General features: G+C 44.7%; 1 long non-coding RNA gene and 1 pseudogene across 1 annotated transcript; both read right to left on the bottom strand.

Moving 5' to 3' along the window:
• LOC134485542 (polyubiquitin-like) overlaps positions 1–13,497 on the bottom strand; it is a 128,594-nt pseudogene that overhangs the window by 81,601 nt on the left and 33,496 nt on the right.
• Positions 3,462–9,646, bottom strand: LOC134485559 (uncharacterized). Its single transcript, XR_010063686.1, has 2 exons — positions 7,027–9,646; positions 3,462–6,928 (listed from the first exon to the last, which is right to left on the bottom strand). It is a non-coding gene; the product is annotated as an uncharacterized LOC134485559 (long non-coding RNA).

Genomic DNA, 13,497 nt, shown 5'->3' with positions numbered 1-13,497 from the left:
GCGTTTTATAGTATTGATTATAGTAAAAACGTCATGGGAGCAACGTTAATGACCACTAGGAAGGGTGAGATTTTATACGGTTGTAATAAATGTTATAGAAATGCACTGACCAGAGCATACTAAACAGCAGAACTAGCAAGTGAAACAGTAATATGGGCACTGTGGACCCACTGTTGTCAACGGCAACAATATTAAAGAAATAACTAGAAATGTACACACAAACCTACGGGTTATTTTTGGTTTCTCCAGACAGGGTTCCTCTGTATTTTTTCCTGGAACTCACTTTCTAGACTAGGCTCGCCTAGAACTCACAGAGATCTGTTTGCCTCTCTGACTCTGCTGGGATTGAAGGTGAGTGACACCACACCCAGCTCATACAAAAAAAAAAAAAAAAAAAAAGTTGTTCCTTTTTAAATTTCCCAAATTTTTAATTTTTTGATGAACATGTCATTAGAAATATTTGTGTACTTATAGGTGATTCCAGAAAAAAGAAAAAAAAAAAAACCTGTAAAGTGCCTTAAGTTCCCTCAGAGTCTTTGGTATCTACACCTTAGTCCCTCATTTTACTAAGCAATTTTCTTAGTGTTGAGGAGCAGAATCAAGGGAATGCCTCTTAGCCAATGTCTTAGTTTCCTGTTCAAGCCCAACCCTTCTGTTTATTCAGCTGCAGGGTACCCCTCGCTTACCTCTCCAGACCATGCAGCCCCAAGCCTGTCCTCCTCCTAGGCGCCCACTTGCTCCCAGGTGGCCAGGAAGAAGTGGGTAGTGGGGAAGCTGGACCCGGTCAGCGGGAAGCCTGTGCACAGGTAGCAAGCAGCCAGACTCAGTACATCCCAGGATGTGTCCTCCATACAGGATCCGGCCACTGCTGTGACTCCACTGGATGTCAGCCAGGAATGGGGCGATGGATGGGAAGTCAGTTGGAAAATCATCAATGACATATTAAGTCTCCCTGGGTAAGTCCTGGGTGGAGATGATGCCATTGGTGCCCACCTACAATAAGACCACAGGGCGGTGAGACAGTTCAGCAGGTAAGGGCATTCTGCTGTCAAACCTGATGACTTGAGTTTTAGGACCCAACAGAGGGTGGGATTAAAAAAAAAAAAAAAAAACTGGTTGTTCTCTGCTCTGCATGAGGTAGCACGTGAATCCCTCCCCACATAAACATTTTTAAAGGGCAAAACGGTGGTCGCTCAAACTGGTGGTGGGCAACCACCAGTCGAATTCACCTACGGTCCGAGTTCTACTCGAGTCAAGAAGACTCCCTCCTCTTTGCAGGTTGAGACACATCCAGGGTAACAAACTCAACTTTGGCGACAGTGCTCAAGTGCACTGCGACCCACAGGTGCGGCCACTCTTGAACCAGCTCATCTTTCTCCACCACTGCACACCTTGGGCGCCGTGTCCTTAATTAGATTGCTATGCCTGCGTGCACAGCCTCCCACTGCCCCTAAACACAAACCGCACTAGCAGATTCAACTTCATCTTCCTGCCTGGGAAGTTGAAGTAGAGGGGGACGGTTCCAACTCTCCCTTGAAATGATCCTTATTCCTCCACAGTAGGGATCAAGAAGCTGCAGCGCCACTGCTAAGCCCGGTCCCCACCGGCGATGACAGTTAAACATTGAGGTTAGTTGCTCCACACCCTGGGAAGAAACTACAACCCCACACCAAGCCACGCACCTCTGGGAGCTGAACTTAGAAAGAGGTTGCTGAACTGTTCACCATAGAAGCATAGAGGTACTGCTAGCTTCACAGCCGGGGAGCTTTCAAAGTCGCCCTCCTGTGGCAGCAGATCTCCCCACAACTCCCCGTAAGGAAAGAGCTCCACAGGACACAGAGCCCCGGCTCCTGACAGCAGCATGAGCACCAGGAGCAGCGATAGGCGGTGATGGCGCATGGCTGTGGGGTCCCAAGACATGCTCATTCCTCCCTGGCTGTGCCCTCCACACCTCGAGTCTCTGCAGGCCACTGTGCCTGCCAGATGCCCACTGGGACCTTTGGCCCGCAATTCAGGCCCAAAAACCGTGCTGATTGGCTACAGCTCTCAGCCACTGACCAATCAGAGACTCTGAGAAAGTATGCCAGCGGCCACTACAACTGCTTCTCATTAGGTTTCCTAAGACTGTTCTAGTTTGGTGGAGCAGCCAGCCCGGGAAGGTGAGACTGTTGGCTGGATCTGGTCTGGGCTGTCCCAAGTACTCCTGGGCTACCCACGACTCTCCAGTATGGGTAATGACGCTGCAGGAGGTGATCTCCTGGGCTGGAGGGACACTCAGTGCGCAGGCAGCTGTAGGCTCTAAGCGACTCTGTGCTCTAGGTTGGCAGAGCGAGGGAGGGTAATGAGATTACACACTGGAGTTTTCTCCCTGCCCTGTCGTCCCAGGTACCCCTCTCACAAGAGGCCAGGCCTTCTGATAAAGATTCAAAGAAGCTTTGTCTCTATCTGGGGACTGCTCCGCCCCACCCACATTTCCTGCTGAGAAGCATGCCTTTGTGAAAGGCTGACTCCCAAGTTCTATCCCCAATCCCTGGCTAACCTTTGGGAGGACACTGCCACCCTCTGAAATGTCCTCCCCAGCTGTTTACCTTCCCTGGGGCAAACCACCCCAGAGCAGACTGTGAATCCCACTTTGTGTGACACCATTCAATTGAAGCCTGGAGTGAAGCTGCCTGGCGCCAGGGCTGGACAACAGAGTGTTTTCTCCCAAAGTGAAGGAACTGCCCTAGCAGGAGGCCACAGAGTCCATAACCCCAGCTGCCCTGTAGGGCTGTAAACCTCACAACCTGTGAGGTGCACCTGTGTTGGGGAACCTCCTCCACCATAAACATCCCCTCTACTCTAAGCCTTGGGAGCCAGATGAGATTTTATTACCATTTTATTATCAGGAGCGTGAAATTTCCCACATATAGCCAATTTTCTCTCAGCTAGGCCCACCCGCCACGGGATCCTTAGAAGCAAAGGTAGTTTTTAAAAAAGCCTTAGACATACTTTAAAGGACACCCAAAACCAGCTTTCTCGTTGTGTTTTTCCCAGCCATGTAATTCTTAATTATTTACATATTATTTCATATATTTCTTTAATATTTGGCTCCAAGGGGCCAAATACTAAAATCCTTGAAGATACCAGACTGACAAACTCCTAATCAACACAACAGAAAAGGCCCAGAGCAGCTTGTCCCTGCAAGCTGGAGAGAGCTATGTTTTCTCCCTCAGAAAACAAACTGAAGCTTGCACTTTTTTTTGCCTCATTTGCCCCCCTGTGACCAAGTATTTACATTTTGCTGAGGACAAAATGGTGTCTCAGAGGCAGGAGGCAATTTGACTTGTCCAAATTATTTACTCTTAGCTATTTATTTAACCTTATTTACTCTTCCACCCACCGTACATTCTTCCTGTGGCTCAACATTTCTCCTCTGTCGCACCCACCTCGACCGGCAAGGAAGACGCAACACCATTGGATCCTTCTCAATCAGCCTTTATTGCAGGAACACCTTATTGATGATACGGGGACCCCGGGGAACAAAGGCACTCGCCTTAAATACAAGACAGGCTGTGGTTGTAAATTTGTCCACTGGGGATTGGTGGAGCATGAAATACCTATTTAGCATGAATATCACCCTGGCCTTGTAGGTGCTGGAGGTCTGCCAACACATGCGCTGTACGTGTTTACCACAAACGACCACCGGAGGTCGGCGCCATCTTTAGCCGCTCCCTACATCTCCCCCTTTTTTTTTTTTTTAAAATGAACCCATTAGGTGGAGGTAGTGGTCTGAGAGAGGTCAGACATGCCTCACAGAGTGCCCAGCTCGGCCATGGCGAACCACTCTTGCAGTTAGGACTGCACCCCAATGGCTAGAGATGACTTATGTACAACACACCGTCCTGGGCTATACGTGTGTGTTTAATATTAGGGGAGAAGCAGAGCAGATGGGCATAGGACCAGCCCGAATGTTCAAACAGGGCAAGGCCACCTCTGTCTATGACTGGTCTAGATCTGGGTGTCACGTCAATACACGTCATTGCTCCTATCTTAGGTCGTTCCTCTCTAAAAACTCGGCCTTACCCATCACTGGAAATTAACCCTATCGCCACCGGGCTCCTGTCTTAGGTTGGTCCGAGCCTGAGGAAAGTTGCCCGTCTCTGGATACAATGGCTTCACATGACAGTGACAAAATATGATCTAGGGCGAACTCTCAATCTATCAGAGAGGCCAGCCATACATTGGGAGAAGCACCGCTTTCAATGCCCGCCATAGCTTGGTAAACAATCGCTTTGTGTCTGGCATGCTCTCGTTGTAAATGGCAAAAAAGCCATAGACATACTCCACATCCCAAGAGGACAATGGCCCCCCAGGCAAACATGCCAGCCCAATCTTTAAAAAATGAGAAAGCATTAGTGATCCACGAGGTGAAATCTCCAAACGTGATGGGTTCCATTCTGGTGTTGTTAAGGACAGCAATCAGCAATTGTCTCGATAATTGTTCCGCTTCCATGGATTTGAGATTTCTTTGCTCTGTTGAAAATACTGAGAAAAGTTAGCTTGCAATGGAGTAACACATAAGCCTCTAAGAGAGGAAACGCAGGACAGCTGTGTCATATGATATAATGCCTCAATTTGTTCTTGAATCAAATCTATTCGTTGGTTAGCTAATAGAAAGCCAGATGCCAAGTGGGCATTAAATTCTTCTTGTATCTCTAATGCCACTGCGGTTCTGTCTACAATCTGATTGATAGTCTCAGCTGTCTGTATTTGATTAGTCATAGGTTTAGTAGCAGCATGGCGATCCGCAGCAGAGCGGCCATGCATATCCAAAATTAAGAAATTTAGAGTAAAAAGAGCTAAAGACAACTGTTCTCTTGGTGTTTTGCCATAGGCAATTCCCCCTTTTTGTTTTTGTAAGAGCTCTTTTAAAGTACGATGTGCTCTTTCTACAATTCCTTGACCTTGGGGATTGTATGGCAATCCTGTATATGTTTGACCTGTATTGTTTGGCAAAATGTCTGAAAAGACTTTGTAGTGTAGGCAGGTCCGTTGTCTGTCTTGAGGCTGTCAGGCTTTCCCCAGGCTGTCCACGCCTCTAAGCAATGACTAATGGCATTACGAGCCTTTTCACCAGTCATCAGAGTGGCATGTATAATGCCAGAACAGGTATCAACAGAAACATGTGTATATTTTAAATTTCCAAATTGAGATATGTGTGTGACATCCATCTGCCAGAGTTTTAGTGGAATCAGACCACGAGGGTTAACTCCCACCTGAGGAGGGTGGTGAAACTGAACACAATTCTGGCAACGTAATACTACATCACGAGCTGTAGCTCTAGAGATTTTAAATTTTTGTTGAAGAGTAAAAGCAGGAACATGAAACTTTTGATGAAATTCTCTAGCAAGATCAACTGGAGCTGCATGAAAAATAAATTCTCTGCGAGTACTAGCATCCACCAAAGTGTTATTACTGGCCATGGGACCAGGCAAATTAGTATGAGCTCAAATATGTTGTATGAAAAACTTATTTTTTCTTGGTCCAAATTAATTTTTGTAATTCTAAAAGAATTTGACATATAGTACTAGTCAACCTAATTGGCCCTGTAATTTCAAGTGAGCGCACAGCGTTAACTACATAAGCAGAATCAGAAATTAAATTGAAAGAATCATGAAATCTTTTAAAAACTTCCAACACAATTTTACATTCTGTAATTTGGGGGTGCCTGGCTTCTAGGATAAGAGTTCTATAAAAATATTATCTCAATTTAGACCTGTTTCTCTAGGTTGGCTCATGTCACATATTGTCTAGAATGACTCTATCTAAATTATCAGTTTTATGTCAACTTCTTGTTATAGATGTTATAATTTTTTAACCATATCCAATAACTTAAAGGCCAATAATCTATGACCAAGGCATGTAGAACATATTTATACATTTAAAACCAGTCAGAAACAAAATTGAAGTGGTTAACACATGTCTTTAATATTTAGACCAAGCACCATTTTTGCTTTTCTACCTGTGATTTTAAAAGAAACACCTTGTCACCTGCTAAGTCTAATAACAACTCAGGGATTTTTCTAAGAGAAACAGCCATCAGCTCCCATACCAAGAAGCTGAGGAGCTGCTGGCGCCTTTAAGATCAGCTCCTGCAGATGCTCCGCCCCCGGGCAACTTGTCCAGCTGACCTAGGCTCTTTGCTGCAGGTACAGGGCTCCAAAGGCCGATTGAAACTGCGTTTTACTCATTTGTTCTCTTTTCAGAAACGAGTTAAGACCAAATCAAGGTGTGAATGACCGGCAGATAAAGTTTTTACCATTTTTTCTTTTGAACATGAAACATAAAACATTTAAACAATGAGAAACAAAATCCACAGACATAAACTGACAGACATGGACAGCTTGGTGCACCAAGGACAGACAATAGACATAGAGGGAAAAAACTAGATGATGTCCCACTGAAAGGACTCAGATATCTTATCTATGGAGTTCAGAACCAGAAATAAGCATTTCTCTAATAGGAGCCAGCAGAGAGGCAGGACGTCTCTTACCTTTCTTCTGTTCCCAGGAGAGCTCTGAAAGTTTTTCTCTTTCTCCAAAGCATCTGTGGAGAGTCTGGGAGGACTGTTTTTCCCAAACCCATTCTCTCTCATGTCTAGGGTGTAAACTGTCTCTAATCAGGGTCCAAAGACTAAAACATAACTCTAAAAGAATGCATACACAAAAACACTTTACCATTACCTTGTCTCTTTTTTATTACAAGTTTTACTCATGCTAGCCCAAATCATTGAGGCCTTTTCTAGCCCATCTTACCCCAATACGTCCCTGTTTTATGGCTCCAGGAGATAAGGGCCAAAAGGTTTTATGGCCCCTGGTTCTTGGAACAGAGCTACTAAATCAGGAGAAGGATCGGATCTTCAAGTCCTTATTATTTTTATCTCGTCCTGTTGGAGTAAAAGTTGGTCAGAGTTGATGAAGCATCTGCATTTGAAACACATCTGGTTAGGCTTGGGCCTGGAATGTTCTCTGTTTTAACTTTTACCTTTGGCTGTTGGCAGTTTTGTAGTCCGAGGGGCTTCTCTGTCCCCCAACCTGGGGCATTTTGACCACAGGGGCAGGAACTGGCTGCTGTGGGGATAGGATCAAAGGCACTCTCCATGTTAATGATGACTAACGAGAAAAATCACTTAATGCTGGAGACTGACTTCTCTCTTGGAATAAAACCAACAGATAAGGCAGGCTCCCTGAAAGAACTTCTCTTAATGAGCACTCTCTTTCTGTGAGCAAAAGTTGAAGGTCTGGCCACTAAAAGCAGAAATTCTTTTCTTGTTCTTGTTTTCCTTAGAGTCCTCCCCCACTTCACTCTCAGCCTTTTCAGATCATTCCTCCTGTAGCCTTTCTTTTTTTTTTTTTTTAAAGATTTATTTATTGTATATGAGTACACTGTAGCTGTCTTCAGACACACCAGAAGAGGGCATCGAATCTCATTACAGATGGTTGTGAGCCACCATGTGGTTGCTGGGATTTGAACTCAGGACCTCAGGAAGAGCAGTCGGTGCTCTTAACCACTGAGCCATCTCTCCAGCCCCTCCTGTAGCCTTTCTAACGCAGCCTGTCCCTTTAAGGTTCCTTGTTCCCAAGCAAAATTTAAATCTTTCCCAGCTTTTCTTAGCTGTCCACCTCGAGATTCCCAGAGAGCGAGCCAAGGTGCAATGGCAATCGCACTCACTAAGAAATCTCTCTATAGTGCTTCTTTTTATCCTAAGCCTTTTTCTTTTAAACAGCTCCTGAAGAGCCAGAAAAATTGGGTGAGACTGAGCAGTCTCCATGTTCACTGTAGCAGCTCCGCAGCTAGTTTCGCTCCCCCCCTACTGTGTGGGCTGGGAGCACAAGCACAGATAAAACACTATGCTTCAAAAATTAAGGTTGGTTATCAACCAACACACCGCCACTAGAGCAGGGTCCATAAAATTAAGTTTCCTTTCACTACACCTGTTCCATAGCCGGAGAGAGGCAGGCTCTGGTTAAACTCCCCCAGTCTCCATGGGTGAGACAGTATCAGCCAAGAGCCTCAATTTGAGCGATAACAAAAGCTGAGTTGACTCCATAGGTTTTGACTGACTCTGTTAATTGTTTTATTGTCTTAAAGTCAACAGGTTCATGATGTCGCTGCCCGTTTGCATCCAGAAAAACTGGAAAACTCAATCCTAACTCTTTCCATACTTCCGGGCAAAAAGAAGTACTTCCTGCAGGCTTCACCATTGTTTTACCTTGAAAGTTATACACGGGTGCAGGAGGTGCTGTTGGCATAATTGCCTTCTTATTTAAGTCCTTGGCTTGTTTCTGCACAGCGTAAGTGTTTGGCCAGTCAGAATGATAAATCTCTTTCTCATAATGAGCTACCTCCTCCTCAAGGTCAGCTAAGTCACTATCACGAAACTCTGAATCACTAGACATCTCCAAGGTCAATGCCTTTAATGAGGGACAAATTTTTTTTTGTTCCTAAATCCTGATTACTATTCTCGCCTTTGTCTATCCTCTTCTTGATCTTTTCTGCCTTTTCTTTTACCTCTTTTCCTCCTTTTCTTTTCTTTCCTTCCTTCAAAACTTTCTCTCCTTCTGACATACTCTCCTGTTGCTCTGTAAGGATTCTCTGATCTGTCCTAACAGCTTCTTCACATCGTTTATCTTCCAAGCGGCACGGATCATACGCCAAAGTGGCCTTGTCCCTGGTTTAAGCTTGCCCACTGTAGTCTCCTTATCCAGATCTTTCCCCAGCTTCTCCCATGCTCTCAAAGTGAGCGACCCTGACACTATAAACCACGGGGCACAATGGTTACACTCATCAAGAAAACTCAGCAGGATTTTCTTTTCAATTTTAAGCTTACGCTAACCAAGAAGATCCTGAAGAGCTGACAGGAGCGGGGTGGAGTGTGAGCTTCCCATGCTTTTACGACCTTATTTACGATCGATTTACAAGCAAGGGGAGCTGGCGAGCTGGCGTGTTTATTTACACACGATCTTGTGGCTCATCATGGACTCTTCCCAACAAATGCATCCATGCCCTGGACGGTGGCAATTCAGACAGAAGCAACACCACAACACAAAAAGAGTATAAGGCAAAAGTGCTAGTCCAACCCACAAAGGAACAAATGGAAAAGACAACATTACCGTGCTCCACAAACCCCTTTTTGCCTCTAAACAAAGGCTATTCTTTGTCTCTGCTTATCCAGAGAACTTTATTGTCCTACTAGGGAAGTTTTACAATCCCTTATCCCGGAGCTTTATCGTCCCAACTTCAGGAACTTTACCGTTCCACTTATAGGAACTCTATTGTCCCAATTCTGGCAACTAACTGCCCCTACTGGGAACTTACCAACATCGACCGTCCTGAGGCTGAAAAAGTTCTGGATCCAGACGAGAAAAGATAATTTTCTCGGGTCTCCGTAAGGGCCACCAGTTGTCGCGCCCACCTCGACTGGCAAGGAAGACGCAACACCGTTGGATCCTTCTCAATCAGCCTTTATTGCAGGAACACCTTATTGATGATACAGGGACCCCGGGGAACAAAGGCACTCGCCTTAAATACAAGACAGGCTGTGGCTGTAAATTTGTCCACTGGGGATTGGTGGAGCATGAAATACCTATTTAGCATGAATATCACCCTGGCCTTGTAGGGGCTGGGGGTCTGCCAACACATGCGCTGTAGTTGTTTACCACAAATGACCACCAGATGTCGGCGCCATCTTTAGCCGCTCCCTACACTGGCTCAGCATCCCTCCATTCAGCAGAACAATAGCTCTAACATTGACTGGAGGTCTAGCCTACAAATTAGAGGCAAACCAAAATCAAAGATGGAATCCCCACAGCTTGATTTCCTAGTGTTCTCTTTCTTGTATAAATGCCCATCCTCCCATGCACTCCTACTCTCCAACAACCCACCCCTGCCAACCTGAGAAGGGTAGGCTAGCTTGTGAATTCTGACCAACAGAATGGGGCCATAGTGATCAGAATTCACTTCAATGGCCTTTCTGTCTTGCCAGTCAACACCATATCTCCACTGGTTCTGAGGAAGCTATATACTGCCTTAGGAGGGCAACACATAGTAAAGAACTCCAGAGAGCCTCTGGTCACCAGCCAGCAAGAACCAAACTCTGCCAAGAGACCTGTAAATGAGCTTCTGGAGTCTTGAGATAGCACCACAACCATGGTTGACTTTGGTTGCAGCCATGTGATAGACCCTTGAAGCAAGGGCCTCATTTAAGCCATAACACATTCTTAATTCATAATGACCCTGAGAATTACTAAATATGTGTTGTCTTAAGGCATTTCATTTGAGAGGAGTTGCTGGACATAAATAGATAACCAAATCAGGAGAACACTGTGCTAAGGAAACTAAACTTGAAGAGTGTTTGTATTTTTTGGTTTGTTTGTTTGATTGTTTGTTTTTTAAGTGATTACTGTCACGTGACTAGTATATGTCAAAGCTTATCTTTAAACCCAGTTTTGTCTTGTCTCTAGACTTCTACCTTCAACTGCAAATTGTACTGACTCAATGGCATTTTTACTTTGCAACGTAACTTAGGTTAGATTCACCTCTGGCTATGCTACCAGCTGTCAAATGGCACCTCCTACATTTCATGATGCAGAATAACTCAAACACTAGTCCCGTTCCCTGTGGTGGGTAAATTTTTCCACCACTCTACAAATGACCCTTTGTATCCCTCAAGGCATGAAGCAGCAGTCTTCAGAATGCTTTCCTGGACAACAACTTGTTTTAGAAGCCTCTTGCTCAGCACATACCCCACGTTTACTTCCCAAGGTGGAATGTCTTCCCATATCTCTCATGTGATCCAATTAGACACCTTCAGTATGTTTTGGGAGAAGAAAAGTTGTTTTATTCTGAGCCTGTCAAATGCCTAGAAATTCGAAGAGTATTTGTTGAGTGAGTAAAGCCAAGCAAGCCGGCCTGGGACTAGGACCCAGTTTTGCTGACCCAGAACAGCGGTCTTTCTCACTATCCACCCCACCTTTTCTACTAATTGGACCTAATTTGTAATCCTCTTTACCAGGCTGCTTAGCAACACACCCACTACTGTACTCCAGTTTTCATCAATCTCTCATTCATTTGGCAACATTCCTGCAAGCTTACCCAGGTGGGTAAGTTATGAGGGCTTTCATGACCTAGTCCTCGACCTCACCGGCCCATGATCACAATTATGTTTGGAAACTGAAGCATAAGTACAAGGCTCTAACATACCATGTAGTCACCAGCAAAACAGGCAAACTGACTTTGAAAGTAAAGATAGTACTGGATTTGATTCCTACATAATCTGAGGATCAAGAAGTGAATCCGGCAGAGAGATGGCAGAAGTGTATGGTCTTGTGTCCCTGAATTACAGCTGTGCTTAAACAGACATTCTTTGGAGTTTCTACATTTATTTTTAAATGACTCCATGGCACCAAAAGAGAGGCTTCTCCTTTAATATGTCACTTTGTGTCTTTGGGAAAAGGCAATTTCTGTCAGCTGTTCCACTAATCAGAGGGAAGAGCTGCTTCTCTGGTACCTATATCTCCATTTGCAAGGATAGAATTTCTGTGAGCTGCCCAGCTGGCTGAAGAGGCAGAGGCCCCTTTCAAGCTCAGATTATAAGGGACTACAGAAATGTTTAGTCCTTTTGGATTGGGTCCTTACGGTGACTGATACCATTTGAGAACTGAGATTATTTTATCTCCCTCAAGATAGGGACAGAACCAGACACCATGCTTCCCAATAGATCTCACTTGACTCTCCACACATTCCTATTATGAATACTGTGACCTCAATAATGATGATACTTCCTGTTATTTTGCTTAGGAAAATGAAAGCACATCTGTTCCTCTGTGTGCAGATAGATGCAAGTTCTCAAGAGCACATTCCATGCATAGGTGGGGGAGCATGCTCCATGGTGAGTCAGATGAGCATGCTCCAAGGATGGGCCAGAAGTATATGCTCCATGGACTGTCAGACAAGCATGCCCCATGCAAAGTTAGAGGAGCACACTCTCTGTGTAGACCAGCTCTTGTAGTACTCAGGGACTCTTTGCATAACTTTGCTATCCAACTATATTCCAAGGTTGGTGTGATGGCCTGTGAAAAAATAGAATAGGGCAAATTAGCACGTCTTCTCAGACTGAGGCTCACGTGAAATTATGTTGTGCCTAAGAAATACCACGCGCAAGATAGTATTTGATGTAAGATGTACAGTGTATAACGACTGTGAGTCTTGCAGTCTTGTCGTCTGTGTTACTGAGCATGTAGGTTTCCTATAATTTTAAATAAAGAGATGGTATGGGGGGGCATTCAGATTCTTTCCCAACAGCCTTCCTCTTCTTTTCTTTGGACTCAAAAGCTTCATACTGTTCAGATTCTAAGTGCAGCAAAGCTAGGAATGGTGGCCCTCATTCTGACAGATAACTAAAATTGGTCCTGCAGTCATGATTACAGTTGCTACCTCTTCCATTGCAGAACACATCCCCTGGATTTCTGAAACTGAGTGTTAGGGCTTTTTCTATGCACACCTAGGACAGCATTGAGTTGTTAATTAGGTGCAGCTGAAGGGGCTGGAGACTGCTCAGGAGTTAAAAGAATTTGCTGCTCTCATGGAGCCCCTGAGTTTGGTACTGAGCACCTACTTCATGCAACTCAGGACTGTCTCATACTCTAGGGAATGTGGAAACCAGAGACATGCAGAAACACATACCTACACGTAGTTAAAAATCATAATAAAAGTAAGCCATAGAGGCATTAACAAAAACAGAATGGAACAAGATGCTTTAATAAGACTTACTGAAAAAGACGTATGCATTATTTATTTCTGGAAGATTGGGAGCTGCAGGTAGGTGGCCATGAAAAACTAAGGCAATAAAATACAAACCCATGGATAAAGGGTGATGCCTGAATGCCTTTTCTCATTCCTACAAGTGTCTCCTGTGTCTTCTACCATTCCCTTTCTATTGGCCTTTCTCCTAATCCCTAACTATACCCCAGTCAAGCCATTAATGTTTTTCTCTACTTCCTACAGCATTGATTTCCTTCCTCTGCATTTTTAGAGTCTCTGCTGAGAAGGAATTTACACTAGCCAGCTGCCTTCCTTTACAATACAGGGAAATGGACTGTTCCATTTCCACCAATAGATGGCTCAGATCGAGACCAGCTATGAAATCATATGACAAAATTCTCTATGCAATTTCCAGCCTTTTACCTTTAGACCTCTTTGGTATTTCTCGCCCTTCTGGAGTCTCTTTCTAGAAATTCTCTGCCTGGCTCTCCTCTCTGGTCATCTCCTTATATTCTTCCTTAAGGTCTTGGTTTTACGCCTCTGCTCTAAAAGCATGTCATTACTGAGACCTGATTCTCTTTCTGCTACATGCCAATCTGGAGTGTCCAGACTCTTCTAATGGCCCCTCATCACAGCGAGAGTCTCAGACCCAGCCCTGAGCCTTTGGCTTTATACTCATATCCAGCCTTTTGC

The sequence above is a fragment of the Rattus norvegicus genome, chromosome 2 (genome assembly GCF_036323735.1).
Source record: "Rattus norvegicus strain BN/NHsdMcwi chromosome 2, GRCr8, whole genome shotgun sequence".
Taxonomy (NCBI): domain Eukaryota; kingdom Metazoa; phylum Chordata; class Mammalia; order Rodentia; family Muridae; genus Rattus; species Rattus norvegicus.
This window is presented reverse-complemented; position numbering and strand designations above follow the sequence as displayed.